At 38.0% G+C, this 1,181-nt stretch overlaps 1 long non-coding RNA gene across 1 annotated transcript; it reads left to right on the top strand.

Moving 5' to 3' along the window:
• Positions 1–726, top strand: LOC107736080 (uncharacterized). Its single transcript, XR_001639581.1, has 4 exons — positions 1–40; positions 125–333; positions 440–524; positions 626–726. It is a non-coding gene; the product is annotated as an uncharacterized LOC107736080 (long non-coding RNA).
• The last annotated feature ends 455 nt before the right edge of the window (positions 727–1,181 follow it).

Genomic DNA, 1,181 nt, shown 5'->3' with positions numbered 1-1,181 from the left:
TTGCCAATGACAGTGAAGACCCCAAGAACAACATTCCCAGGTATTCCTATCATATAATAATGTGGTCAGTAAATAAATATATTTATACTATTTGGTTCCTAGACTCATTTATGTGTGCTTCCAGATATTTGAATGACCTTTATACCCTCGAGCTGCGTCCGGGCTCCAGCGTTGTGGGCTGGGATATACCGGTCACATACGGTGTACTGCCTCCTCCAAGAGAGAGCCACACTGCTGTAGTTTATACTGAAAAAGCTACTAAGAAGTCCCGTCTTGTTATATACGGAGGAATGAGTGGTTGCCGTTTGGGAGATCTTTGGACGTTAGATATTGGTATGAAGGTTATCTCTGTTTTTAATGTGGTGCTTGTCAGACATTGGTCATTAATTCAACCAGTCAATTAGGTTAAGCAATAATTAGGCCATTCTTTGCTTTTCAGATACACTGACCTGGAACAAGCCAGCAATAAGCGGCACAGCTCCCCTCCCCCGTAGCCTCCACTCAGCCACCACTATTACAAACAAGTGAGTTTCAGTGTAATCTAGAATTGCATCACCACAGGCATTCCCTAAATGTGCACAATGGCATTACTGACCTTTAATACCTTCATCTGTTTTGTCTGTAGAATGTATGTTTTTGGTGGCTGGGTTCCTTTGGTGATGGATGATGTGAAGGTGGCCACGCATGAGAAGGAATGGAAGTGTACAAACACACTGGCCTGCCTGAACTTGGGTATGTTTTTGCTAAAGTACATGTAGTATTAAAAAATATATTTCTTTTAAACCAAGTCGGTTATGCTCACCAAGGCTGCATTTAATTTCATTGATCAAAAATGTAGTAAAAACAGTCATGTCGTAAAATGTATTTTAAAACAGTTTTCTAGTTTAATATATTTTAAGTAATGATGGAAAAGCTGAATTTTCAGCAGCCATTACTTCAGTGTCACATGACCCTTCAGAAATCATTACTATAATTACTGATAAATGTGTCTAGTCTGTGCGATGTGTAAATGCAGCCTGATGCTACTTCAGTTAATGTTGTTAATGTAAATGAAACCGTGATCAAACAAATATTTTCTTTGTTTCCTAATTACTGCCTGTTTATGTAATTATTTGTAAAAACCTATTTTGAAATTGGTATTAAAGGGTTAGTTCACCCAAAAATAAAAATTAGGCTGTGTT

Source organism: Sinocyclocheilus rhinocerous, unplaced genomic scaffold, assembly GCF_001515625.1.
Source record: "Sinocyclocheilus rhinocerous isolate Xijiao unplaced genomic scaffold, SAMN03320098_v1.1 C36477895, whole genome shotgun sequence".
In the NCBI taxonomy this organism is placed as follows: Eukaryota; Metazoa; Chordata; class Actinopteri; order Cypriniformes; family Cyprinidae; genus Sinocyclocheilus; species Sinocyclocheilus rhinocerous.
Note: the sequence above shows the minus strand (reverse complement) of the source record. Positions and strands in the feature narration are given on the sequence as shown.